The following is a 25215-nucleotide window of genomic DNA, read 5'->3' on the forward strand; positions in this document are numbered from 1 at the left end:
CTGCACAACAGTCAAGAGGAATTTTGGACCATTCCTCTTTACAAAACTGTTTCAGTTCAGCAACATATTTTTTTTTCCTCATTTTGACAGATGAAGGTACCAGACTCTGTTGATGGATAATACTGATGTGCTTTTAGTTTATGTTGCCCTTGAAAGAACTGATGTATTTATTTACACCAGTTGCATCTTTACAAATGACGTTACATCACAGAGCCTGTGAGACTCGATAGCAGTATCAATAAACTAAAACGTTACTGATTTTCAGGTATTAGAAAAATACAGAACCAGGTCCAGGTTTCGATCCCCATCCCTACTCGTCACCCATCAGTCACTTTGCTCAGGACGCATTGGGTGTGAAGGTCCATCTAGCAACAATGGATAAATGGATATATTTAAGTGCGTCCACTTCATCAAGTGATGCCGGCTAATTTGAGAAAATACATTGACAGCCATCTTTAGTTTGGTTTTATTGAGAACAGTGATGGACTACCAAAATTTGTTGTGCGTTTTCATGTGAAGCCATGAAGCCCGTCAAGCTAAAGCGTCCCCAGATAACAAAGTATGCAGAGTTAAAGGACAAAACAAAAGATTTTTTCCGATGAAACATCGGCCAGAAAACACGAATGGTGAACCAGACCACAACCTCAGAAAAAGCAGAGGGCTTATCCTTTGGCTGCTCAAAGTATCACAAAAAGTAAAAAGCCACACTCAGTTGGAACAAGAGCTTGTATTTAGGTTGAAGAGTTTAAAATACAGCATCTAGGAGTACAAATGGCAGTTAAATCGGCCATTCTCAGAATATCTGTTTAGAGTTAGTCTATACAGGGTGAAAAATGTCCTCTGGTGCTTGATCTATTTTGTATTTTGAGCAAAGCACAACACACATTTCATTTAGATCACGGGGGACAATGCTGAAAGCTAGAAATGGGGTATGATGTGACTCTTTTTGACAAAATGCATTAAAAATTTAAACTAAAAAAGAAAAGTCCTGAAAAAACTTATTTGAATGTATTTTCAGTTTTGAATTTTTAATCAAATACTGACTGATCAAACTTCATCTGATGATGAATACTGTCAAGAGCTCCAGAAGCAGCAATCAAGGGTAGGCAATTAGTTTATGATGTTTTGAAAGAAGAAGGCATACCATTAAAATTTCAGAGGGTATAGTTAGTTTACTGTTCTGTTATTGGACATGTTACAAACACGGACCAAGAATACACACATGCACAAACGGAGCGGAGAGTTGTCAGAGTGACATGGTGTTGCACATTATAGATAGTTTGGTGCTGCTTCCAACTGAACTGAGCTGCTACTAACCCCAAAATTATCACTAAGTTTTAAGTAGTTGTAAGCAAGGACCATGCCATCAACAGGATGCGATGTGGCAATTATTTTTTGAACGATATTGGAATGATTCATTTGATTCAATGTGAAACATCAAGGGAGAGTGGGCTGTGGAATGAGCAAACAAAAGGGGAGGTGATGGTCAGTTTGAATCTATACAGGAAGACGTTCCAGGAAAAGGCCTTCTTGAGGTGTGGTCCTGCTCCTGAAATTCTGCTCCTAAACACTGCATTGGGAAGTCAAACACTCTTGATATCAGTTTTTATCCGGAAAAATGCTGCCTTCAAACTGTCAACCTAGAATCATTTTCCTCTTCTTAATACAGCAGAACTTTGACATTTTCAACCTATTTTTTTTAAATGCCCAAAACATTTACCAACAATAGACTTTATGTAAAAAGTAAAAAATATACTTATATGGGGCCTTTATGAGGTTGTTTCTATGTGTCACATCTTACAAGCTAACCTTCACCAGCATGGTAACTTTGGGTGATGAGTGTGTTGCATCTGCCCATCCTGGAGGCATCACAAGTCCATCAGAAAGCTCATTTCTTAAGCCCATTTCCCCTCACCTGCCCAGTCATCCTTATCACCTTCAAGGCTTCTTCTCCCTCACCCAGCTACTGGTGTCTCTCCCCTCCCAGTCCCTCCCTCTGCTCCCACTTTCCAACCGGATCACGTCCCATTTGCTCCCCATTCCCCTCCAACTCTCCTCCTTTTTTGGTCTTATATCTTACTCTCACCTCGTTCACAACCCATTATACCTTTTTGATATCCTCCATGTGTCTATCATCCGTCTCCCAGTCTCTCCCTGCTCCCTGTCTCCTATTCCTTTCTTTATCCTTCAATTTCACTGTTGCTTTTCTTCCCCCCACCTCCTCATCCTCCTCCTGCTCACCACCCTGCTCACGTCCAGGTCTGTTTCCACTGATAAGACTCTCAGTAACACACACATTCACACACTAACACGCAGAGGGAGAGATAACGATGTCGCATTGCCAACATAGTTAGCATCAGCGCTAACTGCTTTTACTCTCTTCCCTAATATCACTGCTAATGAATGTGTCATCAGTGATCTGTCTCTCTAAGCCAAACAGGAGCAGAGAGAAAATGAAGGAGGGAGAAAGAGAAGGGGGGCAACAGAGGACAAAAAGTTCTTTTTTTGTTGGTCAATCCATTTTGTTCGAGGCTGCACAGAAAACAAAGTTATTACCTGACATGTCAAGGCTGGCTCAGGTAGAGGGAGCAGTGAATAAGTTGTTCGTTTTGAGACTACAGGCTGATCTACAGGGGGGGTCACTTTATTATAGTCAGAGAAGAACTGACAGAAATGTTTCTGTCTGCCCTTAAAAGAAAACTTTTTCCAGTCCAGCAGAAATAAACAAGCACCTCTATTTATGCCGCATTTATGTGACTGTAATGAAGGCCGAGAATAAACTTGTAGTTTGTTGGGATTATTTACTAAACTCGGACATTACTTTTAATGGCACAGATTTGAGTTAAGCTGAAGTTTATTAAGTCATTTAAATGTCCTTGTTGCAAGAAACAAGCTGTCCTCTTGGTAATTGAAATAAATCAAGGCTGTCAGCATTAATGTATTAATTGCCCTTAATTAAGGTTCATAATTTGTGCATTAACTTTGTTATATCATGACTAATCATATGCTTTATTGTCCCTTTCATCACTCTTTAGCTCAGCCACTGCAGCAGCTCCCTGCATGCACAGTAATTTAAATAAGTCCACAGCAGCTCTTTAATGTCTAATTTCACTTTAAAAAACTCACAGACGGCTCGGTGGACAAGTCAAAATTCATCTGCATCTTGAGATATTACAATGTTACCTTTTTACTGTCCCTTTGTTTTCCCTCTCAGTCCATAACAAGTTCCTTTTTCCATGGTTAAGTTAATGCCATTATCTTGCGTCTACCCTAAGTTCCTTATTTTCTTTCAAAATAAAAGCAGGTCTGTATCTAAATAAGGAATTAGTCTTCGTTTAAAAGCCGGGTCAGACATGTTTTCAGCACAATTATAGTCCAACCTGACAGTCGTAGGGTTTTGGAACCTGTTGCCCTGAATATCTGCAGTTTTGCATCATGTAGTGCACCATAAGGGGAGCGAGGCTTATGCCCAGAATATTTTCTCAACAGCCTTGATTTTTTTGTGTTGGTAAAAAGGAAGGTACTGCTGAGTCATTTGTTGTTATTTAATCCACATTTAAAAAGTAAAACTGGTATGAAATGAAGAGCTGTTTAGGAGCCAAACAACCAGCTCTCCTCAGCTGAGCCAAATGATCTGGATCTCTTGAAAGAGATGGATTTCCCAACAAGCAAGACTGGACGGACAGCTGTGGAAATATGGGCAGGATCAGACTTTACTGTGCTAAACTGTAAAACTGTTCAAAATCAAACTGGATCTCTTTGTGGACATGGATCATATATGAGTCTGTTGAGGCACACCAGGCTTTAGACTGGGGCTTTTTTTAAATTCCTCCCTGCTGCTGTTTCTCTGCAAGATTTTTTATTATTTTGCCTGAATACTGCACTACTTCCTGAAACTTAACTAGCGTAACAATTACAAATGTTTTAATTTTTGCACTTTGAATGCTTGGTATAGATGTAAACAGCTCAAACATGGCCTCTTTGGTGGAGTTTCTCTGTGCAGAAATCACTTTTTGTGTTCTCCACTGCTGTGGGACGTCTTTAGCAAATACCCTTTTAGTGTCAACTAATCTCAACCATAATGGAAATGGAATAAGAATTCAAATACACTCACACACTACCAATGCAATAGTGGGAGCAAACTGGGATTAAGTGACTGGCCCAAGGAAACATCAACATGTACTGCAGGGGCAGTGGGTCAAAACCCTGTCCTTCCAGTTAAGAGACATTCAACACCACTTAACCACAGCCACCTTTAGGCATATGTCATATTTAATTTAAAAAAGAGTTCAAAATTCATACAACACAAACGAGTTGAGAAAAAAAATTCATGAATTTCCAGCAGTCTCAGCAGATATTTTGCATGTGCAACACAGTACAACATGAAATACATAAAATCCAATTATGGTTAAGGTTATGGTAATGAGTCATGCCTGTATTAAAGCTGTTAATGATAGAAGAGTAGAGTTACAGTAAAAGATAAGGGGTTTGTATAAAAATGCTTTATAAATTCAGTCATGGACAAAAGTATTGGCACACCTGGAATTTTTCCAGAAAAATCACCAATTCTCCCAGAAATTGTTGCAATTACAAATATTTTTGGTATACATGTGTTTATTGTCTATATGTGCATTGGAGCAACACAAAAAATCCAAAGAAAAAAAGACAAAATTGACATAATTTTACACAAAACTCAAAAGAATGGGCTGGACAAAATTATTGACAACCTCAACTTAGTATTTGGTTTCACACCCTTGGAAAAAAATAACTGAAACCAATCACTTCCTATAACCATCAACAAGCTCCTCACACCTCTCCACTGGATTTCTGGACCACTCTTCTTTTCAAACTGCTCCAGGTCTCTCAGATTTGAAGGGTGTTTCTTCCAACAGCAATTTTAAGATCTCCTCATAGGTGTTCAATGGGATTTAGATCCAGACTCATTGCTGGCCACTTCAGAACTCTCCAGCGCTTTGTCTCCAACCATTTCTTGATGCTTTTTGACGTATGTTTCAGGTCATTGTCCTGCTGGAACACCCATGACCTCTGATGCAGACCCAGCTTTCTGACACTAGGCCCTACATTGTGGCCCAAAATCTTTTGATAGTCTCAGATTTCATGATTCCTTGCACACAGTCAAGGCACCCAGCGCCAGAGGCAACAAAATACCCCCAAAACATCTTTGAACCTCCACCATGTTTGACTGTAGGTACTGTGTTCTTTTCTATGTAGGCCTCATTCTGTTTTCTGTAAACAGTAGAATAATGTGCTTTCCATAAAGCTCTACCTTAGTCTCATCTGTCCACAAAATGTTCTCCCAGAAGGATTGAGGCTTACTCAGGTACATTTTTGCAAACTCCAGTCTGGTCCAGTCTGGTCTCTTTGTCAGCAGTGGGGTTCTCCTCAGTCTCCTGCCATAGCACCTCATTTCATTCAGATTACGATGTATGGTCCGAGCTGACACTTCTGCACCCTGAGTCTGCAGGACAGCCTGAATTTGTGTGGAAGTTGACTGAGGATGTTTATCCACCATGCCAACTATCCTGCGTTGCATTCTTCTGTCAGTTGTTCTCTTCTGTCCATGTCCAGGGAGATTAGCCACAGCTCCATGGGTTATAAACCTTTTGATTATATTACACACAGTGGACAAAGGAATTTCTAGATCTCTGGAGATGGTCTTGAAACCTTCAGATTGTTCATATTTTTCCACAAATTTGCTTCCTAAGTTCTCAGATGATTCTCGGCTTTTCTTTCTCTTCTCCATGCTTGGTGTGACACACACAGGCACACAACACAAAGGTTGAGTCAACTTTCATACATTCTAACTGGGTTCAGGTGTGATTTCTAGATTGCCAGCACCTGTTACTGCCACAGGTGAGTTTAAATGAGCATCACATGCTTGAAATAAAATGATTTACCCACAGTTTAAAAAGGGTGCCAATAATTTTGTCTGGCCCATTTTTTGAGTTTTGTGTAAAATTATGTCAATTTTGTCTTTTTTCTTCAGATTTTTTGTGTTGTTCCAATGCACATGAAAGAAATAAACATGTGGATACCAAAAACATTTGTAATTGCAACAGTTTCTGGGAGAAATGGTGCATTTTCTGGAAAAATTCCAGGAGTGCCAATACTTTCGTCCATGACTGTAAATAAATCCCAAGTGCCAATCTTTCCTTATAATGCCACTTTTTGGTTCGGGAGACAAAGATGTGTCCCATAGCTTCCTCCCATAGCTGCCTTATCTCAGTGCTGGATGATGAAGTGCATCTAAAGCTTATGGATGAGTACTGGCTTTTCTACTGTAAATGACGCCTCTAAAAGCAAATGAATCCAACATCAGCTTTTCACTCATTATAATCATAGTCCTACTAAACCAAATTTGCCACCCATCACCAGACATATGGTCATACGAGGCTGGGATCTGTCCACAACCACCAACAGAAACTCATTTTAACTGTCATTTTCTAAATCAGAGACCACTTAAATGTAATAGTTTTATCTTTTGGAGTTCCAGGCCTCCACATCCTCAGTGTAAAGTTACTTGATGGGAAATAGCTGCAGTCATGTGAGAAGCGTGTGGTATTTTTGTGAGTGTGACTGCAGTCAGATGTAATTCCACTTGGCTCTCAACTGTCTGCTGTTTCCAACAGGATGAAACGTAGAGAAGTTGCCAAAGACAACAACACTGAACAAGGCAGTTATTAGTTTCATGACACAGCCGCTGACAAGGAGCCTGAAGGCTGGAATAAAGAGAGACACTGATAATGTATGCATGTTTATATCAAATTTCTTCTTCTAGCACTGGGATGGTGCTCTTATTGTTGAATTTATTTGCATATCTCAAACTGCTTAGGTGCAAGGTGACATGGAAATAGAAGTGTGAGTCACTTCCACAACTAAAATAAATCATGTTTGTGTTTGATGATGATGAAATTCAACTCAGTTGCTCCAAATATCTTACACATTTTCTTGTTTTTGGCATTGAACACATAAATTAGATCCTGACTGTAACTATTATGCCTCCTTTTTCTCTTTTTAACTCATACACCAGGTGTGTCTGTAAATACCGACTGACATAAATCAAAGCCATCCGATACATTATGTCTGACCCACATCCCACACACTCACAACTCAAATGTCATCCTGTTGTGTCTTAAATGTCAGCACAAATGAAAGTCCTCCCAAAAGAAAAGAGACTGTCACTCTGACTGTCACCTCAGTGGTATACAGTTCTTACATTTGCAGCCATTATTGTGAAGCTCTGCAGCAGCTCTGGAAATATGTGTGCACTCACAGCCATATCTTAGGATTTAACAAGGTGCAGTCATCAAACTAATACTAGAACTGTCAGTGGGAAACGCTCTCCACTTTGAAACAGATGTCCTTACAGAAATGTAGAATTCCTGCAGCCAAATAGATGTCAGATCAAGAAGAATTAGCAGGAATAAACAAATGTCAACAGTCTGAATGAATTAATGCTCAGAGCTGGGATGAATGTACTCTTTTATTTTGATGAATGTGGATTTATTTCTTGGATTTCCAATCAACTGTGTGTACACTGTAAGTATTGTTCATACAGGCAGGAGAAAGATGCCACCTGCTCCTCTTTGGTTCCAATCAGATATTACACCATTAATCATATCTGAATCCTGAATTTAAAATGGCTAGGATTACAAAGGCTGCAGCAAACAGTTTATACAACAGGCATTTACTGGTTTGGAAGGAAATTAATTTCAGCCATAAGTTGCAGAAATTATTGAACTATGTTTGAGATAAGTCTGACATCACCCATTTGGTTACCAAAGCCATTTTTTAAAGACTATCCAGAAACAGTACTGAAAACATTGTGTCACACTACATCAAACTAACTTTAGGTGAACCAAGAAAACAAACAAATCCACTGGTGTTTTAAGGATCTTTGTCCTGCGGTATAATACAGGGGCTCTTGAGCTTAAGGTCACAAACTCATGGACAGCTGTTCTTCAGGATTTTCTGGTAGAGAGAAGGATTCATGATTCCATCAATTATGGTAAGTTGTCTAGATCCTGAAACAACAAAGCAGCCCCAAATCATCACATTACCATCATGTTTGACTGTTGGTTTAATGTTCTTTGTCTGAAATGCTGTTAGTTTTTTTGTCAAATGTGAGACGGATCTTTGTGTTTTTTTTGGCCAGCAGTGATTTTGGCCTTGGAGCTCTCCTTTAGACGCCGTTTCCAGTGGTGGGTAGAGCACACAGTTCTCAAGTAAAAGTACTGTTACTTAGCAATAATAATTACTCAAGTAGAAGTAGTACTCATAAAAAGAAGTACTTGAGTAAGAGTAAAACAGTACCTTATTACAAGACTACTCAAGTAGTGAGTAACTTCATTTTCTGCAATTTATTAAAACATATTGCATTACAACATATTATTCAGGGGTAGTAATGTAAACTGTACACTGTCATAAATAAAGTAGCATAACTTGCCAAAAGTAAAAGAAATAAAAAACTTAATACATAAAACAGCAGTCAAGTTATGTTTGTTAATCACAATTATGAGATGAAAAATTCAATATAATGAGAAAAAAACTGACTCTCATAATAGTTATCTTATTTCTACATGATTATTTTAATCTCACATACATGAATTTGTACCTTGCAGTTCTTACCATTTAATCTCATTATATTTCGTTTATCATGCATTACTGATTTTTGGCTCATATTTATGAAATTAACCTTATGAACTGGCTTCATTTCTGACTTTTTGCCCTTTTTTATTTAATTTTTACTTTTAGCTCCAATTTATGAATTTTTATGCTGATTATCACTTAGCCAAAATGCAACTTATTAAACTTATCAAATCCAAAGACAACTTTGGCCCACTAGCCCCACGTTATAACTATGTTAGGTATAACCACTGATATAAGAAATATGCCACACGGACATGATAACAGTATCACCTTCGACGTAATGTTACATGGCATGTAAAATCACATTTGTGGCAGAGTTGCAGAGGTGGTTGGACACATGACATCATTTCTGTGTCTGTGCAGTCTGCAAGTTAAAACAGAGATTTGAACTTACACGTTTAGCTAACTAGTCGTGCAGTCGTTAGCTTGTTTAGCTTACTTACCATAACATGGTTTCTTAGATTTGAAATGCCATTTTTGAAGCTTGAGATTTCCACCGTTTCAGGTAGACACAGTAGTCAGTGCATTAAGTGGCTTTTGTTCCTCATCCTTTGAAAGGCAAAGAGGCTTGATGTTGGACCAGGGATGAAAATGTTCCTCTGAAGGACATGCAGGTATTACATCTTCAGCCATTATCTCCAACTGTTGATAGTTAAGGGGAGGGGTCACTCCTCCGTTTACTCTATGGTGCTGAGTTTTTCCTCACGCTGCTGTGAGAGCCCAGCTGAGTGTAAAAAAAATACTTAATGAAAATAAATTACAGACAAGTAAAAGTAGCTACCAGTGTATTGCCCGATGTAACGGAGTAGAAGTATAATTTTTTCATCATAAACGTAATGGAGTAGGAATAAAAAGTACTCTGTTAAAAAACTACTCTCAGAAGCAGGATTTAAAAAAAAAAACTACTCAAGCACATGTAACAGAGTAAATTTAATGTGTTACTACCCACCTCTGGCCATTTCTGCCCGGTCCCATTCTTATTGTCGAATCATGAACACTGACCTTAACTGAGTCAAGTGAGGCCTGCAGGTCTTTAGATGTTGTTCTGGGTTCCTTTTTTTGACCCGATATGAGTCATCGATGTGGTCTTGGAGTAATTTTGGTAGGCCGGCCACTCCTGGAAGGTTTGCCACTGATCTAAGTTTTCTCCTTTTGTGGGTGATGGCTCTGACTGTGGTTCGCTGGAGTCCTAAAGCCTTAGAATTGGCTTTTTAACCATTTCCAGACTGGCAGATGTCAGCAACTTTATTTCTAACTTGTTCTTGATTTCTTAGATTGTGACATGATTTGTTATTTTTTGAGCTCTTTTAGTCTACTTCACTTTGTCAGACAGGTTCTACTGAAGTGATTTCTTCACTCAAAAGTTCTGGCAGTAATCAGGCCTGGGTGTGGCCAGTGAAATTGAACTCAAACTCATTTTAAACTCTGCATTTTGTATTTACTCAGGTTATCATGTAATATATAAATTTTATGTCATGATCGGAGAAATTTAAGTGTGACAAACATATAAGATTATAAGAAAGCAGGAAAAAGGCAAATATTTTTCACAGCCCTGTAACTGAGATTTCACAACTACTGTGGCACATGCTGTGTTGCTAAAATAGACTTAAAAAAAAAAAAAAGGCAGCCATTGTTAGCAAAAAATACATGATGACCTCAGGCTTATGGAACCTCTGGTCTTTAGGAGTGAGACCTGAAACAATGCAAAATAATGTGCAGAATGTTTTAAATGTTGTGGCTGCTGCCCAAATCAGGATGACCAGTTTATTTAATAATCTGATATTGACACAGATGCAGGTGTTCCAAAAGTAATGAGTAATCAGGTTTAATAATGATGTAGTCAATACCAAACAAAATACCCAGTAATGGCTTTTACTTTAATCAAGCAGCCCTAGTGTGTGCCCATATAGATGTGAACTATTCCAAACAAAACGCTTTATTGAACCATGCTCTAAACATGTTTGTTCCTACTGTAAGAATTTTAACATGGTGTATATATGTGACTTCCTGTGCTTCTGCAGCCAGGTTCATGTGGACACCTGAGGAACTGCAGTTTTTAATGTATATCTTTTGAATTTCTGCACTGGCTTCATTTAATTTCAACACATACTGCTTTCTTCACATCTTTTTTTTTTTTAAAAAGCAGGTCTTTAAAATGTTATGAACCACTCATCCAAGGCACAATACTTTGACTATCATCAGATAAGAGCGACTCTAATCCGCCTGGCTGTGACAGTGGCTGCTGCAGTGGATTTATCTGAAGAATAAACACCTCTAATTGACAAGAATGTGACTGTGTGCCCTCCAGTTGTTCCTGAGCACTGCTTGTATATCTGGCATTGCAACCGGTGACCGGCTAAACTGATGCTTGGTATTTCCTGTAGCTAATGACTTAAAGTATCAAGCTTTATCAGCACAAACATGATTATTTATAACTAGGTCACTGCTCTCGGGCAGTATTAGAGAGTAAGTATTGGGTGGAGTTACGATGTTTAAATTCACTTATTATGCTACTCTTAATGCTCCTTGACTTTAATGAAGCTGACCCACTTTTCAGGTTGACTTGGTTCCTGTCTTACTAATCCAGATACATTAACTTAGTGCAAGGGAATGAGATATGGAGAGGCAGCAAGCCTAGATTAAAAAGGTACCAACACTTCTTTAAGTTAGACCTAAGATGTCTTCATTTCATTATATGTTTGTGGCACTGACCGGCCTTGATCAGAAATCAGATGAGTTGAGGAATCCCACATATACACTAGAGATCAAAATTAGAGAACAATTCATGAATACTTGATTTATTCTGAAATAATGCAATCCTCATTGCTCAGCATTTAAAGGATTCTTTGTTGTGGCAACACCACGCTACTAGAACAGTGTTTTACAACAAAACATGGAACATTAACAAAAACAACTTTATTTTGCAGAAAACATGATGATCAAAATTAAAGAACAGCAATGCCTGTAGCACAAAAAAAGTTTACAACATAATTTTCTGAATGTTACGACAATCAAAAATTAGTAGGAAGTGTATAGGCCTTTGCTTTGAATGACTTCAGCACATCTACGGCCACGGGGAATAACCAGTCTCTCACACTGCTCTGGTGTGATTTTCGTCCACTCTTCTTCCAGTCTCATCCACAGTTTGGTGACTTTAGTGGGTTTCTTGGCCATAACTTTGTTGCCAAGGATTTTCCAAAGGTTTTCCATTGGGTTCATTATTTCAGTGTTTTTAGTATCAAGGAACTGCTTTACTCGTTTTGCTGTGTGACAGGGGGCATTGTCCTGTGTGGATGTTGCTGGCTGACTGGGTGATGAGTGCAGGGAAGGAATCATATGTTGTTGAAGAAGGTTCTGGTAAACATTTGCATTCACTCGGCCATGTAGCTGTATAAGAGGCCCGACTCCTGCTGCAGAAAACATTCCCTTTCACTGACTTCTTCACACACTTTGGGTTCAGTCTTTCCCCAGTTTGATGACAAACATAATATTTTCCATCAGACCCAACTTGCTTTCATCACTGAAGTGAACTTTGGACCAGTTTTCCTCTGTCCACACATGTTCCTCTGCAAAGGTTAGTCTAGCTTTTAGATTCTTTCTGATAATGAGAGGTTTGATCCCTGCAGAGTGGGCTTTCAGTCTAAATGCTCTTAAACGTCAAGACACTGTATGACAAGACAGAGTCTTACCCTGTTTGGCGCTGACCTGGTGAGCAATTCCAGCTGCAGTGTTGAACCGATTGTCCATTGAGGTTCTCCGTATTATCCTGTCCTCTCTTTCAGTTGTCTTTCGTGGACAACCAGCCTTCTTGGTGGACTTGAATGAATTTGTGACTTTGTAAAGATGTAATATTCTGGATATCACAGATTTGGAACGACCAACTTCTCTTCCTATTGCTGACAAGGTCATCCCTTTGCACTTCTTCTGGACAACCTGCTGCCGGAGAGTTTCAGTGACTTTAGAAAGGCTCACCATCTTGTAAAGTCAGTGAAAACTGGAAGTTAGGCTGCAATTTAAATAGGGTTTCTCAGATAATTAAGGAAATTGGCACCAGGTGCCAGACTAACACCAATTACTGGGAGGTATCTGAAAGTGTTCTCAAATTTTGATCAGTGTTCTTTTTAGAATATCTGATTGAAGTTTTTATACTGTGCTTCAGAATATATGTAACTCATGCAATATGCTTAAAATACTGCCCTTTTACTTGTGTTTGGATAATCTTTTGAGAGGACAATGGAATGAACTTGACATTTAGGAAATTGTGGGTTGTCCTCTAATTTTGATCTCCAGTGTAGATAATGAAAAGCCTGTTTAACTGATGCTGTGCATTTAGGTTACTTTTAGTCTAACTTTGAGCAAGCTAATGATTAAGCTACCTCTGGCTTTTTGTATTTTTCTCATTGTAGGCTTACAGGTTATTTGATTTTCTGTTAAAGTGTAACACAATGGATGAATGAAAGCAATATAACACTGACCATAGAGACATTAAAAAGAGAATAAATTCAGGAACTCAAAGTTCAAGTTTTAAAAATAGCTGAAATATTTTTTAAGAGACATATTAATTGTTTTTAAAAGGTCCCAACATTTCAAAAGCTTTAAGCAGATAAGAAATTCTTAAAATGCGTCACAAATGTTCCTGTCTGTGTTTACTTGTGATTTACCTGTTGAGCCTTTTAAGAGGGAATGCTTGCAATTGATGAGTAATTCCTGCCGAGGCCAGTAGGGGGAGCTCACGTATTCCGTGGAATATTCCAGAAAGCTGTCAGACAGGAAGAGCTGTTTTCAAGGAAATGTACCTACTCAGGTATGAAATAAATCTTTTTATGTACTTGGACTTTGGAGTGTTTTAGCTGAGCTGTTGTGTAGTAACCTACTTTGTGAAAATGTTGACTGAAAGTTGACGTTTTTGAAAGGATTATTCACATTTTAAACTGTTGTTACGCTGGTCTGTGCTAGCTCTGGTGCTAGCATGGCGCCAAAAGAGGGACATTTTATTGTGTTCAATTCAGCCGCACACGCCAACTATGAGCCTACAAATGAGCATGTTTATGGTGAAATGACATTCATTTTATTCTGAAATGTAGGTTTTATAAAATATCAATATACTCAAACTTGCTCTACTCATGAGCCAAACTCCTGAAAAATCTTTTTGCAAGAGCTTAAATTACGCCTTTTGTTGCACCTGGCCTCCCTCCATAGCGTTGTTTTTGTGTTTCTGCTCTTCGGACATATGGGTAACAGTTCATAAAACTCAAGACCTTATCAGTAAACTTGCTGGAAAGACCAGTGGATGTCTCTTTCTTGCTCCCTCAGGCTTATCTTGCTTACAGTCACAGTAACATGGCTTAAAAGCAGGCTGGCAATTTTACTTGGGCCACTTGCTTGAGTAGGCCTATTGTTAATATGTGGTAAACAGACTGATGATGCAATTAATCATTTTTGCTTACAACACTTCCTTTTTCATTTTTTATATTTTTTTGAATCTCTTTCATACTTAAAAGAGCCACAGCTTGTCACAAAAGAGCCACATGTGGCCACTGTGCTCAAGGATTGTTTGTTAAGCTGCTATATTGACAGACTGGAGTGAGAAATATCCAGTCGTCAGTTGTCAGTTATTTGCCTCCCTTATGTTTCACCTCCTATGTACGATACTAAATAGTCAGGTCGTTTACTTCAAATTAAGGGAATCAAAATGTAGTTTATTTCAGTGACTCAACCAGAGGTTGAAATTGTATGCAGAGCATTGGTTACCCAAACTTTTTCTGCTGGCCCACCTATTGGAAGACGAAGATATTTTCGCCATACACATCAACACAGAAAATATTTATTGATGCACACTGAAAAATCTAGGTAGGATGCGGTTAAAGGAAGAATTCCGGCCTGTGGCACCATCTCCTGCATGTCTCTCCCCGCTCTCTTCCCTGTTTCCGAGTCTATCCACTGTCCTCCTGTCTCTAATAAAGGCACGAAAAAGCCCAAAAATAAATCTTAAAAAAAAAAAAAAAAAAAAAAAAGGAAACATGCGCAGAAAAATGTGCGCAGTAGGAAGCCCAATCGAGGAGAAACATGGCGGCGGCAATTTGACAAGAACTTTTAAAACTTGCTGAAGTTACAGAACAAGATGAATATGATTGAGAATATGTTTTAAGGACGGTAGAGGACATACTGGAGAGTGTTGGTACTATGTGTGCGCTGACCAACACAGACATCGATGAGGTTATGTGGCGATATCTTGGGTCCGTGTGTCGGCCAGTGTCACAGATTAACTGGTGTTGAATTAAGTGAGGCAGATGTTAAGGGGTGTGGCTTTTGACGGTTTGTGTTTACCTTCCAAAATAGCGCTGAAAATGCAGTAATATCACTGATTTTCTGTTATAACAATCTATTGGTGCTTGTGGGGATATTAATGTCACGTGATAAGTGTTTGGGGCATCAACAAGTACGTTTAAAGACTTTATACCTGGAAAGAAAATATAGGTGACTGTGCAGGTGCCTGTTAAAGACAATGCAAACAGAGGTGACAAGCTGTGAAAACTTCTTGTTTTAAGTGGAATATTTCGTCGTCTTTATATTTCCACTTTTATTTGTTTTTTCTTTTATAGATTTATTTTTGTAATTTGGCACTGTCACTACTCCATAGGAAAACCTCACTGAGATCAGTAATTTCATCTACAAGAGTGTCCTGGCCAAGACAGACAGCCGTACATTGTGTCTGAGAGTTTAGACACAACCAGCGCATTAAGACATATTGTAGTGCTGGACTTGGGCTGCACGATGAATCCTAATTTCATCATGATCACAACATGAATATATGCAGTAAACACATGGCAAAAAGTACAAGTTTATTGCTGTGAATGAGATAGTTTATGTGATGCACACAAGCTAAGCTTTCAGTACGTCTCTAAATAAACCGAGTTGATCCATTGCAGCTTACTCCCTGTATGTTGCTGCTATTATACCCATTCAACTTGGAGAGGAGAGAACACTACTTACCTTTTTTCTTCTCATTAATTACGGAGACACAGACGGATGACATTTGACTTGTAGAGCGGAATGTGCTAATGGCTGCACTTTGACAGAGCTGTTGTCTGGTTGATATCCCTCACTGATAATTTCATCAGTTATGCCATGTGTGCTTTATAACATAACCCATGTGTTTAAACTGGTCATGATAGTGTTGCAAAAATCCATTCTGATGCAGAAATTTTACCAGTGACGTTACTGGTATTGATTCAGCACCCACCAGTTGATATGCACAATTTAATCTTTATTTATACAATAATACATATTAAATAGCTCTATTGCATTATTATTATTATTGCAATAGTGTACTTTGCACTAGTGATAACCGATAAGTATTTTTTTGAACCGATACCAATAACCGATAATTTCCTACTCCTGATGGCCAATAACCCGTAAGAACCGATAGTTTTCTTCAATTGTTGATTTTAAAAAGTTTATTTGATGTGTTTATGCACATCTAGGGGTAAAAAGGGGTTAATATGTAGTGAGCAAAGATATTTATAACCAATTCTTACTAACTGTCACTCGTGTTTACATCAAAAAACTATTCTGACTTACAGCTGTTTTTTTTTTTTTTAGTTAAACATTTGTGTACCAAGTAAACATACACAAACAACTGACATACGTTTTTCTCCTTTTCCCTTGAAATGAATTAAAGTTTCTTGACAAGTGGTGAAATCTGACATTTCAATAAACTAAGCAAGAATTCAGCTGACTCATGTCAAATCAGACATAAAACCAAATGACAACAGGCTGTCACACTTAACAAAGAGAAGTTTTGGGATCTGTTTTTGTGTTTGTTTGTTTTTTTTGCTGCATAAGTCAGAAATAAAGAGAACTGAAGTTTTGCATAAATATTAAAAATATGCACTGACATTAGTCATATCAGAAATAGGGTAAAAATGTTAAGTAATCTGTGGTCTGTGGCCAAACTTCTTTCCCAAGGTCGATCAGACTGAATGAAACCACATTAAACAGAGCAGGCAGGGATACATGTGAGAGTAGCAGTGGATAAGGAGACTGTCGCACTGATTTTGTCCTTATTACCGCTGCCTTTTGGCTCTGGCGAACTTTCTGCAGTTTCCAATGCCTGCTGAATCAGCACTTTGCCTCGTCTTAGCCTTTGGCTTAGTCCTAACGCCCGTGGCTAACGATAGTTTTAACGTTGTTAGGATGAAGACTTTTAAGTGAGTTATAAGATCCGTTGTGTTAAAACTCCCGGACTGTCTTCAAATCTTCGGGCTCTTTACGGGGCAAATTTTGCAAACACTGTCATGTTATCCTCCCCGTAAATACTAAATAACTCTGCCAGTACCGCTGTGTTGTTAGCCTCTTAGCACTGAGGCTGCTTCCTCTTCCCTAAGGCTTAACAGCAGGTCAGGTACTGCGGCGCCACCTACTGTTTCAGCATGTATAGTCTTGTGAGAAAGAAGACAAGCGTCTTTATTATCCACGGATTTTATTGGTTAATTTTTATTATCGGGATAATGATCATATGTAAAATATATGTAATATTGGCCGATAATTTATCGGTACCGATAATTATCGTGCATCCCTACTTTGCACATCCCTTTGTTTTTCTCGCGACTCCTTACAGTTCCATTCATGATTACACTGAGGCTTTAACAGATGACAAACATGTGATGTAGTACACTAATGTGAATGTGTGGGTGGTAGGATTAGATTGGCCCGGGGCCTGCAGTGGTAGGTGTTTGCTGGACTTGGCCTGCACCAGGCATCATGACATGCCCGACCTCTGTCCCCGGGGTCACAGGCCAGACTTTTCCTTTCCTGCGATGAGCTGTTAACTGACCTCAGGGCAGTCAGCCAGGCTAGAAGAGTGTGTTCCTGTGTGTGTGTGTGAGAGTATGAGTGTGTGAACCTCAGCACCCTGTGATCTGATTTACCCTGACAAGGCAACAGGACCGAACAATAAAAATGTCTATTTTCTCTCTCTCATTCGCTCCGTCTCTCTGCATGCTTCGGGCGAAATGGGGGAGGTGATTAAACAGAACAAACCTACAGCAAGAATGACAATCTCCAAGAGCCATTTTTGGAATCTAAATCCCCTTTTTGTATATTATATCTATAACACTGCATCAGGAACAGTTTTGTGCCAGTTGTCTCATAATTCTGCAGCTTTTCCACACTGGTAGTGTGTGCTTGAGAGTGGATTTTCATGATCTTAATGATCACCTATGGGATTAGCTACTGATTTTTGATCTGAAATCCCCAAATGAACCTGAATGTAGTTCCCAGGCCTTGACAATCTGCTGGAGCAGATCAGAGCGTTTTCCTTCCTTCTTTTGAATTGCTCCTTGAACCACATTATTGTAGACTTTTCCTTGTTTTTATCTTTGTCTTTAGCACCAATTTGTGCCTCATGTGGTGTGATTTCATTCTAGTCACATAGGGAGACTTCTGTTTCCACTAAATCCCTCATGATCTTTGATAAGCCGAGATGGTTTTAGGTTTAACAACACTTACTGCTGTTCTGAATGTTTGACTTTTGTAACTTTGTGGGTGAAGGAATTCCATGTCCACTGCAAAAAAGATTGTTGTTGTGTTTCACAAAAAACATTTCCATCTCTACATCCAATGAGCCAGAAATAAGCTCTTAGTTATCATAATTATCTATTTGTATTTGTTACAGAAACACTTGATATAAAGATTAGGCTATGTGACAACATTTAAATATTATGAATATATTATGAATATAACAGATATTCAAAATTATTTTTTGTGTAGAACAGTTTAGTTAGGCTTAAAGCCATGTTAGTAATAACATTTGAGGTTTGATGAAAACCATTTTTTGTTTTGCAGTAGACAAAAGATGATGGACAAAAAAATGTTTCTGGTTTCTAGAATTGCTGTCAAAACTGTCCTCCTAATGCCAGGTTCTGAATGGCTGCGTGCTTTGTTGAGTGCAGCTGCTGTGCATGTCTGCTCCAGCTCACACTATCATGGCTTTTATACCAGGCATATGTGTGCTACATGTTGGCTTTGCCTCCTTGCTGTCACAGCCCTGTCTTTCTTCAGAAGTTTTACCTCTGTAAATCTTTCTATAAGTGGCTTGATTCATTGTGGAGCTGATCTGATCAGGGAAAAATTCTGAATAAAAGCATTCTTTACAAACTAGGGTTTGACCGACATTGCTTTTCTGGGCTGATACCATTTATTTGTATTTAATGAGAACAATGATGGATATTTGGAACCAATATGCCTTTATTGTGATGTACAAATTGTACTTAATTTGGCAAAAGCCAAATTGTATAATAGAACTAGAAAAGGACTCGGGAGAGCGCAGACCTCCGCCATTAGCCCTATCTCCCAGTAGTACAGAATCCTTTAAAAAAAATTCCTGGATCCAGACAGGGATCTGGATCACTCCCAAAATCTAATCAGTTCTTTCTCATGCCATTTCTGACATTTCCTGAAAATTTCATCAAATCCACCCACAACTTTTTGAGTTATATTGCTAACAAACAAACCAACTAACAAACTAACAAACCCTGCTGATCACATAACCTCCTTGGCAGAGGTAAAAATGACAGAAATTAGACAATGTAGCTCCAGCACTATCATCATGAGGAATAGCACAGAGCAACACAGTAGCAGCAGGAAAACAGGACATGATTTCATACGGTCGCTGTGTACGTGGCACCCAGACTTAAGTGTTAGTGGCTAGTACTGATGGGACACCCGGCCAATCAGATTTTGTTGTATGCAGGTCATTTTTGTGAGACTGTGGAAAGTGAAAATATTACTAAAGGGGAAACAAATTAGCCGCCAAATTAGCCCACTTTTTGATCAGTTAACATTGAGTTAACTTTAAAAGGCTGATACTGATAATTAGCCAAATACTAAATAATGACTTCAATAGTCAGCCAAACTGATACTTGGCCTACCCTTACTCCTAATGCCAGTTACCTCACCCTGTTGTCACAGCCTGTCTTTCTTCATAAGTTTTACCTCAGTTTATCTCCCTTGGTTCATTGTGGAGCCGAACTGGGGAGGGAAAAATTCTGAATAAAAGCATTCTATAAAAACAAAGGGATTTCTCAGAGGAAATACTCAATCAGGCCTTTACTTTGGAAAGAACAAACCAGAAGTGTGCTTGTGCAAGGGCTGAATGATTCTGAATAATGTAGTAAATGACGATTTTTTTTCCGATATTGCAATTGCAATTTAATATCTGATTATTTCTTAAGTTTGTCATCTTATGTATTTTCAACCAACACAAGCAATAAATCATCTATATTATAACCTACACAAGATGAAATAGATTAAACGAGGGCTTAACGATTTTGTTAAAATATTTAATTGCAATCATTGGACTCATATTGCAAATTTGGTATAATTGTGTTGCAGGAAATGATCATTTTTATGCCATTCTCATTTTTATTAGAGACTCTTAAAGAAACTAGGGGTGGGAATCACTAGTGGCCCTGCGATGTGATATTATCACGATTCGATATTATTGCGATTTAAAATATTTTGCAATACAGTGAGTATTGCGATACCATATATTGTGATCTATACCATTTTTTCAGCTGTTTAGCTGATTTAGCATTAGCCTTGCCCTCATGTTTGTTGTATTTCCGCAGTATTTTATTCTCTTGTAGCACTTCTTGCAAACCTCACGTGTCATGTCTATCTCATTCATACCCTGCTTGCATTCCTAATGTGCTTCCCCTGGTGCTGCCATGTTTGTTGTACTAACTTTCTCCTGCTCTATGACCGTCAGCTCTGCCAACCTCACTGGACAAACAATTGTCCAAACAATTTATTTTATTTTTCCATTATCATAGACTTCAGTTCATATTAGCAATTAATTTGAAAAAATTGATACTTAGTGGAAAAGACGATACGATATGTCACCAGACGAAATATCGCGATACTATGCTGTATCAATTTTTTCTCCCACCCCTAAAAGAGACAGCAGTGAAATGAAGCATTTCAAGCAGAGGCTGGAAAGCAGTGAAAGTGAGGCAAAGAAGGAGCTTTATGTCCTGCAAATCATGCAGCATTACTCAGTTAGCATCCCAGATTGACATAATGAAAAGGAAAAATGAGTATAATTTGTCTCCTTTAAGTACATACAAAAATAAGGAAGGATGTTTTTGTAAACTGTTCTAAAATATGGACACTTTAATATTTGCAATATGTGTAATTTAAAAGATTTCTGTTGAAATTGTATTTGTTATTTTGACACGTTTCAGAGGTTAAAAAAATATTGCCCCTTTTGCAATTTGAAAATTGCGGTAGGACGTATTGAGATTAAATCTAAATTTTGATGAATTTCTCACTCCTAATTTGCACTGTTTCTCTTGCCTGTGACATATTGTACCAATGTTGAAACAGAAAGCTTCACTTATAGTAGAAGTTTCGACCAGCACAATTCAGCTTATTGTCTTCATCAGGGTCACCCAAAACACACTGCAGACATTTTCTACCAGTCGACATACATATCTGCTAAAGCAAGGTTATTATGACTCTTTTTGACATTTTCTATTTTAGCCAAGAGACATGTGTGGCTTGTGGGAAAAATTGGCGAGCCTTCTGTTCTCTAGATTTCTCACATGTGAGACATGAGCATCAGGGGTGTGAGACGCAGCACTCACACAGTCAGTCTGAAAGCTCTGACTTGTAAACTGAAGTGGAGATCAAGCTGTGCTGTGGCCAAGATGCAAATCTCATTCACCCAGTCTGAAACTGACTTAAGAGTATGGCACAGCATTACGGGTGGCTTTTTGATTCTGTTAGTTCTTTGTTCAACCACTTTTGTCCAATTAGAATTAGAATGAGGTTTACCCATGATATTCTGACATTATTAAGCACACCACAACACAACTTACGTTATCATTTTTTTGCCCTCTCTTCCAGGCTTCAAATCCACTTATTTCCCCCACTCTGCTGTTATTTCTGCCTCTTCTGCCTTCAATTTCTTCGTTTTTCATCCTGGCTGCCTGTTTAGAGAGACTCCCTGAGCCGTGCGCCCTGCAGTACGCTGAATTGTGAATCCAAACAGCTGGAGAAGCAGCAGATAGACAGTGACTGAGAAGCAGGAGGGAGGGGGGAGAGATCTAGAGTGAGTGAGCAGAGAGAGAGAGAGAGAGAGAGATGAAAAGCATGCCAAGCGCGAGCGAGCCGCTCACACTGAAGCAGGCAGAGGCAACAGCTACAGCAACAGCACGCTCCTTCCCCGTCCTCCCTCTCCTGTCTTCTAATCCCACATCCACGCCGGGGGGAGATGGAGGGCAACCTGACCCGCTGAGGAGCACCATCTTCAGGAGAGGGGAAATCTCAGCAGCCCCCCTCCTGTGAATGCCTGGATCATATTTTACGGGGACAATAAACAAAAAAGAGTGAAAGGAGGTGTGTACCCACGAGCCTGTTGGCAGGAGGGAGGGAGGGCGAAGAGGAGAAGAGGAGGGGGATGAGTGGCAGGTTTGGCTTAGCAGCTGATGCCCAGGTCTGAGAGAGAGACGGAGACAGACTGAGGGCGAGCTGAGGCGCGGAGGGTTGGCACGTGTGGAGCGGTGTGCAACTTGTTGGCCAAGAGGAAAGGAAAAATCAAATACGCACACAACTGGGCAGATGAGGAGGCATCAGGGAGCACGCTTTAGTCCTGGGTAAGTAAAAGACGCACATACACAGAAATGCACCTTGTCTCCTCAATGGTTGCTATGGTTTTGATAAAACCTCAGAAACATTTGAAACGCAACAGTGCTGGTTCATGGTTGACGTCTACCCATCTTGACAAGTCTCCCTACTTGCCCTCGGACACTTGCAGCAAAGGAAAGAGGATGATAAGGAGGCATTGTGAGCGTGTGTGCATTTATCGTCATGCTTTCTCACCATCCACATCCTATTAGAACATGATTTTAAACCACTAGAGGCATTTCATAATGGGTTTCATAAGCTGTCAGGGTGATGCTTGTAAATAAACATCCAGTGCAGGAATGTTCAACATCACCGGACAAATTAGACAATCACACCACGCTCACATCAACACTTGTTTTTGTAGCTTTAACACCGCTCATTACATTTACTGTGAGTTATTTCTTCTGCCCTCAGTGAGCTTCCATAAATTGTGCCACAATAAAACATCTGAGAGGATTTGAAACTTGTTGTGGCTGCTGCAAATCAGACGCGGGGGCTTGTTTGTGCACTGAGACATGTATAGCTCTGCTTCCTCTCGCTGCACTGCCATGTGTGGTATAATATGACATGTGTGGCCATGTGTTATGTCACGTTGTGGCAGAGTGCATATGGCTTATGGCAGCAGGTTTGCATGAGGTGTATCTGCCAGACGTTCATCTGCCCCTTCATCTAACCTCTTCTCTTTTCCTCTTTTCCCCCCATCTTATTTCTCTCTTTCTGTTTCCAATTATAGGATGTCACTTCTCTCCCTCTCCTCCTGATCCTATCTCCTGTTTTATTCTCTTGCTAAGCAATTACCTTTACCTGACTTGGCCCCTCCGGACAGCACGGCTAGTTAGTTTCCTGTCTGCCTTTTTCAACAATCAAAGCGAGAGATGAAGGAGAGAGGAGGGTTGGTTCATGGCTATTTTCCTACATGGTCGCCTGAACCTGAGCAAAGAGAGCGACCTCAGTGAAGCCTGAAAACTGCACACACTTCATATTACTGCTGCTCTCATAGATTCAGAGAAGATATGAAAATAGGAAATAGCTGTGGGGCCTTTTCAGAGTACAGAAGAATTACGCCTCTAATCATGCAATCAGCTCATTATTTCCTGCTTCTCATTAACTTGTTTGGGTTTCTAACTTTATCACAGGCTCGCCCTCTTATAAAGAAAACAAAAAGTAAAAAAAAGAAAAACTAACCCAGACAGGGCTGGCGGGTAGATCGCTTGGAGCATATGGGCAGACTCTCAGCGTCTGACAAGGGAGCTGAAACCCCTCACAACCTTTCTCCCTGGCTGACTCCGCTTGCATTAATTAATGAATCCAACTCTCTTTTTTGTTGACTCTTTGTTTCTTTTTCTCTGTGTCCTTTCTTCCTTGCATGACAACACAGGTCCCAATCACATATATTCACATAAAAACAGTTATATACTAGCACCAGCTGTGTAAGCCTTTAGCGTAGCAGTTTGACAGCTATCAGTAGCAAAGCATCACTGTCCTTCCCACTGCCAAAATAGTGTGAAGTGACAGATGGAGTCTGAGAGCAGGAATGAGACACTGCAGGAGAACGATAAGAGGAGGACACAGTGAACAGAAAGATTAAAACACAAAGAAGGACCTTATGTTAAATAAAAATGACTGAGGTGATAAACTGAATGATATACATCAACTTGTTCTTGGAAGGTGTTGTCATTGGTGTCCTCTTTAAAACAGAAGAAAAGTGATCTCTTTTGTTAGACACAACTGGGGAAAAAAGGTGAGGAAAAGGACATAGAGAGGGAAAGATCCAGATTGCCAGTGGAAGCAAGTGATGTTTGATTTATTCATAAAAGCCTTCTGCTTCATCTCCTTATAGTATCATTTCAGTTATTTGTGGGATCGGGTCTTCATTTTTGCTGGTTGTTATAACTCACAAAATAAAAGTTTAGATTTTTCAGTTTGCTGTCATGGATTCGAGGAACAGTTAAGATGGTCAGGTACAGTAGATAAGGCCAAATAAGCAAGATTATCATAACTGTTTCATTTAGATGATGACATGAGATGAGATAGCAGATGCATATTAGACTAATAACAATTTAGCTGCTTAGTTTGTCTCTTCTCAAGAACAATTCTGAGAATTTAGAGAAATATCATTAATTTAGCTCTTTTTTTTAAATTACTATATCTTTATACATGTTAAAGTCAATATAATGTCAGTAAAGAGATGATTATATGGGTTGATAGATGGAGGGATGAAGTGACGAATTTATCACTAATGAAGGTAGATTACAGTTGAACACAGAATTAGGGATGAATGGATGCAGAAACAGCGGTAGAGTGTTAGGAGAAAACTTGGGGACTGGAGACTGGAGGTTATGGAGCAAGTTAAGGTTGAATAGGTTTATGAGACATATGATTAACTGGTATGAGCGTAAGGAAACCAGAGAGTTGAGACCCTGGGGAGTTGGTGGATGAAGGAGGCCTTTGACCAGTGGCTTCTGTATTTAGACAAAGAGAAGTAAAAAATGAAATTGTTTGGAAATAAGGTTTGGGGTTTAAAGAAGTATGTATGAAGGAGGCATGCTTATATACATTTGGCAGCCAAAGGGGGATTTCATTGAGAAATGTCCCAAACTAAGTTTAGATGAAACAGTTTAAAGAGGTTTAACCAGATTTTCCTGGTAACTAGTAGCACTACTACTTCATGACTCTTCATGATGTTGCTTATGACATGAAACAGGACAGTATGGTAACATTTGAAACTGACATAAAATTGCAGGGAATAAAAACATGAATCCTAAATTACTTTTCAGTAGGTCTGTAACAATTTGCAGAGGTCATGGATCAGTTTGTACCTTGTTTTTGGGGTCACGGTAAGGTACGGGTTAGGTT

The 25215-nt window shown here is 39.2% G+C and overlaps 1 protein-coding gene across 1 annotated transcript in view; it reads left to right on the top strand.

The window, feature by feature from the left end:
* Positions 1–21699: 21699 nt before the first annotated feature.
* LOC121520429 (leucine-rich repeat and immunoglobulin-like domain-containing nogo receptor-interacting protein 3) overlaps positions 21700–25215 on the top strand; it is a 61715-nt gene continuing 58199 nt past the window's right edge. Inside the window, exon 1 of the mRNA XM_041803870.1 lies at positions 21700–22328. The gene's annotated coding sequence lies outside the window, so the exon portion shown is untranslated. The remainder of the gene's footprint in view (positions 22329–25215) is intronic.

This window comes from Cheilinus undulatus, linkage group 13 (assembly GCF_018320785.1).
Source record: "Cheilinus undulatus linkage group 13, ASM1832078v1, whole genome shotgun sequence".
NCBI lineage: Eukaryota > Metazoa > Chordata > Actinopteri > Labriformes > Labridae > Cheilinus > Cheilinus undulatus.